The sequence below is a fragment of the Oncorhynchus keta genome, unplaced genomic scaffold (assembly GCF_023373465.1).
Source record: "Oncorhynchus keta strain PuntledgeMale-10-30-2019 unplaced genomic scaffold, Oket_V2 Un_contig_3861_pilon_pilon, whole genome shotgun sequence".
NCBI lineage: Eukaryota > Metazoa > Chordata > Actinopteri > Salmoniformes > Salmonidae > Oncorhynchus > Oncorhynchus keta.
Genome location: NW_026287471.1, coordinates 1 through 6,367, shown reverse-complemented (window position 1 = coordinate 6,367; position 6,367 = coordinate 1). Strand labels below are relative to the sequence as shown.

At 52.3% G+C, this 6,367-nt stretch overlaps 1 long non-coding RNA gene across 28 annotated transcripts; it reads right to left on the bottom strand.

Annotated features, from left to right (window-relative positions):
* Positions 1-1,540: 1,540 nt before the first annotated feature.
* Positions 1,541-4,660, bottom strand: LOC127924231 (uncharacterized). Of its 28 annotated transcripts, none has more exons than XR_008117269.1 (8): positions 4,166-4,236; positions 3,816-3,991; positions 3,506-3,681; positions 3,110-3,373; positions 2,888-2,975; positions 2,448-2,579; positions 2,272-2,403; positions 1,549-1,655 (listed from the first exon to the last, which is right to left on the bottom strand). It is a non-coding gene; the product is annotated as an uncharacterized LOC127924231 (long non-coding RNA). The 28 variants fall into 28 exon arrangements; XR_008117276.1 differs by having other exon boundaries at positions 2,272-2,447; positions 2,492-2,579; XR_008117259.1 differs by lacking the exon at positions 2,888-2,975 and having other exon boundaries at positions 2,272-2,667; positions 3,154-3,241; positions 3,330-3,461.
* Between the last annotated feature and the right edge of the window lie 1,707 nt (positions 4,661-6,367).

The window sequence follows — 6,367 nt, the reverse complement described above, 5'->3', positions numbered from 1 at the left end:
TGGAGAAGCAGGCCCATTAAATGGCCTGTAGACTAGGTTATACGGGTGGAGAAGCAGGCCCATTAAATGGCCTGTAGACTAGGTTATACGGGTGGAGAAGCAGGCCCATTAAATGGCCGGTAGACTAGGTTATACGGGTGGAGAAGCAGGCCCATTAAATGGCCGGTAGACTAGGTTATACGGGTGGAGAAGCAGGCCCATTAAATGGCCTGTAGACTAGGTTATACGGGTGGAGAAGCAGGCCCATTAAATGGCCTGTAGACTAGGTTATACGGGTGGAGAAGCAGGCCCATTAAATGGCCTGTAGACTAGGTTATACGGGTGGAGAAGCAGGCCCATTAAATGGCCTGTAGACTAGGTTATACGGGTGGAGAAGCAGGCCCATTAAATGGCCTGTAGACTAGGTTATACGGGTGGAGAAGCAGGCCCATTAAATGGCCTGTAGACTAGGTTATATGGGTGGAGAAGCAGGCCCATTAAATGGCCTGTAGACTAGGTTATATGGGTGGAGAAGCAGGCCCATTAAATGGCCTGTAGACTAGGTTATATGGGTGGAGAAGCAGGCCCATTAAATGGCCTGTAGACTAGGTTATATGGGTGGAGAAGCAGGCCCATTAAATGGCCTGTAGACTAGGTTATATGGGTGGAGAAGCAGGCCCATTAAATGGCCTGTAGACTAGGTTATATGGGTGGAGAAGCAAGCCCATTAAATGGCCTGTAGACTAGGTTATATGGGTGGAGAAGCAGGCCCATTAAATGGCCTGTAGACTAGGTTATATGGGTGGAGAAGCAGGCCCATTAAATGGCCTGTAGACTAGGTTATATGGGTGGAGAAGCAGGCCCATTAAATGGCCTGTAGACTAGGTTATACGGGTGGAGAAGCAGGCCCATTAAATGGCCTGTAGACTAGGTTATACGGGTGGAGAAGCAGGCCCATTAAATGGCCTGTAGACTAGGTTATATGGGTGGAGAAGCAGGCCCATTAAATGGCCTGTAGACTAGGTTATATGGGTGGAGAAGCAGGCCCATTAAATGGCCGCAGGTAGCCTAGCGGTTAGAGCGTTGGGGACAAGTAGGCAAAAAGGTTGCTGGTTCGAATACCCGAGCCAACAAGGTGAAAAATATGTCGATGTGCCCTTGAGCAAAGCGCTTAACCCCAATTTGCTCAAGGGTCAATGTACTATGGCTGAACGTGTAAAAAGTGTATATTTCACAGCACTTGTGTGACACGTGTATATAAATCTTCATGATATCCAATTGCGATCTCGTCTCCTCGCTGCAACTCCCCAATGGGTGCTGGGCCAAATGGGCACCGCCCAATGGGCCTCCTGTTCACAGCCGGTTGTGACAGCCTGGGATTGAACCCGTGTCTGTAGTGATGCCTCAAACACTGATGCCTTAGACCGCTGCGCCACTCGGGAGGCCGACCATTGGGTTCTTGGTCTCCTCCCTGACCAAGGCCCTTCTCCACAGATTGCTCAGTTTGGCCGGGTGGCCAGTTCTAGGAAGAGTCTTGGTGGTTCCAAACTTCTTCCATTTGGATGGAGGCCACTGTGTTCTTGGGGACCTTCAATGCTGCAGAATGATGGAGACCACTGTGTTCTTGGGGACCTTCAATGCTGCAGAATGATGGAGGCCACTGTGTTCTTGGGGACCTTTAATGCTGCAGAATGATGGAGGCCACTGTGTTCTTGGGGACCTTTAATGCTGCAGAATGATGGAGACCACTGTGTTCTTGGGGACCTTTAATACTGCAGAATGATGGAGGCCACTGTGTTCTTGGGGACCTTTAATGCTGCAGAATGATGGAGACCACTGTGTTCTTGGGGACCTTTAATGCTGCAGAATGATGGAGGCCACTGTGTTCTTGGGGACCTTTAATGCTGCAGAATGATGGAGGCCACTGTGTTCTTGGGGACCTTCAATGCTGCAGAATGATGGAGGCCACTGTGTTCTTGGGGACCTTTAATGCTGCAGAATGATGGAGGCCACTGTGTTCTTGGGGACCTTCAATGCTGCAGAATGATGGAGGCCACTGTGTTCTTGGGGACCTTCAATGCTGCAGAATGATGGAGACCACTGTGTTCTTGGGGGACCTTTAATGCTGCAGAATGATGGAGACCACTGTGTTCTTGGGACCTTCAATGCTGCAGAATGATGGAGACCACTGTGTTCTTGGGACCTTCAATGCTGCAGAATGATGGAGGCCACTGTGTTCTTGGGGACCTTCAATGCTGCAGAATGATGGAGGCCACTGTGTTCTTGGGGGACCTTCAATGCTGCAGAATGATGGAGGCCACTGTGTTCTTGGGGACCTTCAATGCTGCAGAATGATGGAGACCACTGTGTTCTTGGGGACCTTCAATGCTGCAGAATGATGGAGGCCACTGTGTTCTTGGGGACCTTCAATGCTGCAGAATGATGGAGACCACTGTGTTCTTGGGGACCTTCAATGCTGCAGAATGATGGAGGCCACTGTGTTCTTGGGGACCTTCAATGCTGCAGAATGATGGAGACCACTGTGTTCTTGGGGACCTTCAATGCTGCAGAATGATGGAGACCACTGTGTTCTTGGGGACCTTCAATGCTGCAGAATGATGGAGACCACTGTGTTCTTGGGGACCTTCAATGCTGCAGAATGATGGAGGCCACTGTGTTCTTGGGGACCTTTAATACTGCAGAATGATGGAGGCCACTGTGTTCTTGGGGACCTTTAATACTGCAGAATGATGGAGGCCACTGTGTTCTTGGGGACCTTTAATACTGCAGAATGATGGAGGCCACTGTGTTCTTGGGGACCTTTAATACTGCAGAATGATGGAGGCCACTGTGTTCTTGGGGACCTTTAATACTGCAGAATGATGGAGGCCACTGTGTTCTTGGGGACCTTCAATGCTGCAGAATGATGGAGGCCACTGTGTTCTTGGGGACCTTCAATGCTGCAGAATGATGGAGGCCACTGTGTTCTTGGGGACCTTCAATGCTGCAGAATGATGGAGACCACTGTGTTCTTGGGGGACCTTCAATGCTGCAGAATGATGGAGGCCACTGTGTTCTTGGGGACCTTCAATGCTGCAGAATGATGGAGACCACTGTGTTCTTAGGGGACCTTCAATGCTGCAGAATGATGGAGACCACTGTGTTCTTGGGGACCTTCAATGCTGCAGAATGATGGAGGCCACTGTGTTCTTGGGGACCTTCAATGCTGCAGAATGATGGAGACCACTGTGTTCTTGGGGACCTTCAATGCTGCAGAATGATGGAGGCCACTGTGTTCTTGGGGACCTTCAATGCTGCAGAATGATGGAGGCCACTGTGTTCTTGGGGACCTTCAATGCTGCAGAATGATGGAGACCACTGTGTTCTTGGGGACCTTCAATGCTGCAGAATGATGGAGGCCACTGTGTTCTTGGGGACCTTCAATGCTGCAGAATGATGGAGGCCACTGTGTTCTTGGGGACCTTCAATGCTGCAGAATGATGGAGGCCACTGTGTTCTTGGGGACCTTCAATGCTGCAGAATGATGGAGACCACTGTGTTCTTGGGGACCTTCAATGCTGCAGAATGATGGAGGCCACTGTGTTCTTGGGGACCTTCAATGCTGCAGAATGATGGAGACCACTGTGTTCTTGGGGACCTTCAATGCTGCAGAATGATGGAGGCCACTGTGTTCTTGGGGACCTTCAATGCTGCAGAATGATGGAGGCCACTGTGTTCTTTGAGGACCTTCAATGCTGCAGAATGATGGAGACCACTGTGTTCTTGGGGACCTTCAATGCTGCAGAATGATGGAGGCCACTGTGTTCTTGGGGGACCTTCAATGCTGCAGAATGATGGAGGCCACTGTGTTCTTGGGGACCTTCAATGCTGCAGAATGATGGAGACCACTGTGTTCTTGGGGACCTTCAATGCTGCAGAATGATGGAGGCCACTGTGTTCTTGGGGACCTTCAATGCTGCAGAATGATGGAGACCACTGTGTTCTTGGGGACCTTCAATGCGTAGAATGATGGAGGCCACTGTGTTCTTGGGACCTTCAATGCTGCAGAATGATGGAGACCACTGTGTTCTTGGGGACCTTCAATGCTGCAGAATGATGGAGGCCACTGTGTTCTTGGGGACTCCAATGCTGCAGGAATGATGGAGACCACTGTGTTCTTGGGGACCTTCAATGCTGCAGAATGATGGAGACCACTGTGTTCTTGGGGACCTTCAATGCTGCAGAATGATGGAGGCCACTGTGCTCTTGGGGACCTTCAATGCTGCAGAATGATGGAGACCACTGTGTTCTTGGGACCTTCAATGCTGCAGAATGATGGAGGCCACTGTGTTCTTGGGGACCTTCAATGCTGCAGAATGATGGAGGCCACTGTGTTCTTGGGGACCTTCAATGCTGCAGAATGATGGAGGCCACTGTGTTCTTGGGGACCTTCAATGCTGCAGAATGATGGAGGCCACTGTGTTCTTGGGGACCTTCAATGCTGCAGAATGATGGAGGCCACTGTGTTCTTGGGGACCTTCAATGCTGCAGAATGATGGAGGCCACTGTGTTCTTGGGGACCTTCAATGCTGCAGAATGATGGAGACCACTGTGCTCTTGGGGACCTTCAATGCTGCAGAATGATGGAGACCACTGTGTTCTTGGGGACCTTCAATGCTGCAGACATTTTTTGGCATCCTTCTCCAGATCTGCTGCTTCGACACAATCCTGTCTCTGTGCTCTAAGATAATTTCTTTCAACCTCATGTTTTGTTTTTGCTCTGACATGCACTGTCCACTGTGGGACCTTATATACTGTAGATAGGTGTGTGCCTTTTCAAATCATGTCCAAACAATTGAATGTAGCCTAATATAAATGAGCCAGGTGAGAATCTGTTATTTTTTACCTATTTCTTAGGATATTTTTGTGCATTTTGTTCCTGAGCTAGGCTGGATAAATAGCTGGGGTTGGGGCTGCAAAGTGAGCTGCGTCACATAAGCCTAAAATAACACTGAAGGGCTGCAGTCGGGTTTGGGACCAGTTCTTGCGGGAGAGGGATGACAGGCAGAGGGAGAGGGATGACAGGCAGAGGGAGAGGGATGACAGGCAGTGCGATGAAAGGCAGAGGGAGAGGGATGACAGGCAGGTGATGAAAGGCAGAGGGAGAGGGATGACAGGCAGTGGATGAAAGGCAGAGGGAGAGGGATGACAGGCAGTGGGATGAAAGGCAGAGGGGAGAGGGTGTACAGGCAGAGGGATGACAGGCAGTGGGAGAGGGATGAAAGGCAGAGGGAGAGGGATGAAAGGCAGAGGGAGAGGGATGACAGGCAGATGGGAGAGGGATGAAAGGCAGAGGGAGAGGGATGAAAGGCAGAGGGAGAGGGATGACAGGCAGAGGGATGACAGGCAGAGGGATGACAGGCAGAGGGATGACAGGCAGAGGGAGGAGGGATGACAGGCAGAGGGAGAGGGATGAAAGGCAGAGGGAGAGGGATGAAAGGCAGAGGGAGAGGGATGAAAGGCAGAGGGAGAGGGATGAAAGGCAGAGGGAGAGGGATGAAAGGCAGAGGGAGAGGGATGACAGGCAGAGGGAGAGGGATGACAGGGAGAGGGATGAAAGGGAGAGGGGTGAAAGGGAGAGGGGTGACAGGCAGAGGGGTGACAGGCAGAGGGGTGACAGGCAGAGGGGTGACAGGCAGAGGGGTGACAGGCAGAGGGGGGACAGGCAGAGGGGTGACAGGCAGAGGGGTGACAGGCAGAGGTGACAGGCAGAGGGGCGACAGGGCAGAGGGGTGACAGGCAGAGGGACAGGCAGAGGGGTGACAGGCAGAGGGGTGACAGGCAGAGGGGCGACAGGCAGAGGGGTGACAGGCAGAGGGGTAGACAGGCAGAGGGAGAGGGACGAAAGGCAGAGGGATGACAGGCAGAGGGAGAGGGATGAAAGGCAGAGGGATGGACAGGCAGAGGGAGAGGGATGAAAGGCAGAGGGAGAGGGATGACAGGCAGAGGGAGGAGGCATGACGGGCAGAGGGAGAGGGATGACAGGCAGAGGGAGAGGGATGACAGGCAGAGGAGAGGGATGAAAGGCAGTGGGGAGGGATGGAAGGGAGAGGGATGACAGGCAGAGGAGAGGGATGAAAGGCAGTGGGATGAAAGCCAGTGGGATGAAAGGCAGAGGGATGACAGGCAGAGGGATGAAAGGCAGAGGGATGACAGGCAGAGGGATGAAAGGCAGAGGGATGACAGGCAGAGGGAGAGGGATGACAGGCAGAGGGAGAGGGATGACAGGCAGAGGGAGAGGGATGACAGGCAGAGGGGGAGAGGGATGACAGGCAGAGGGAGAGGGATGAAAGGGAGCGGGAGAGGGATGACAGGCAGAGGGAGAGGG